This window comes from Limulus polyphemus, unplaced genomic scaffold (assembly GCF_000517525.1).
Source record: "Limulus polyphemus unplaced genomic scaffold, Limulus_polyphemus-2.1.2 Scaffold4657, whole genome shotgun sequence".
NCBI lineage: Eukaryota > Metazoa > Arthropoda > Merostomata > Xiphosura > Limulidae > Limulus > Limulus polyphemus.
The window spans coordinates 62,815-63,347 of NW_013670267.1; positions in this window are offsets into that span (position 1 = coordinate 62,815).

Sequence of the window (533 nt, forward strand, 5' to 3'; positions counted from 1 at the left end):
TACTTAACAATACCGTCAACATGATCTACAAGAACGACGAACTAACTTGTTTAGCTGTACAATGGACTAGTGTTAACTACTTAACAATACCGTCAACATGATCTACAAGAACGACGAACTAACTTGTTTAGCTGTACAATGGACTAGTGTTAACTACTTAACAATACCGTCAACATGATCTACAAGAACGACGAACTAACTTGTTTAGCTGTACAATGGACTAGTGTTAACTACTTAACAATGAGTGAGTGTTAACTTCTTGTATGATGATAAAAGAGTTGAAGTTATAAATCTTGATTTAAACCCCAACATCAAGACGACGTGAAATTCAAATCACTCCATTGTATTGAATACGTAAACATTAAAAACTAAGTCATTTTTAGTGATATTGTTATACGAGTCAAATTTAAGATGAAATATTATTTTTAATTTTTTACATAAATTGAGAAACAGTTAATAAACTAAGCTGTCATGTTGACTGTTTACAATAAAAACATTACTAAAGTAGTGGTAATTTCAAAGGCGTCTAATAT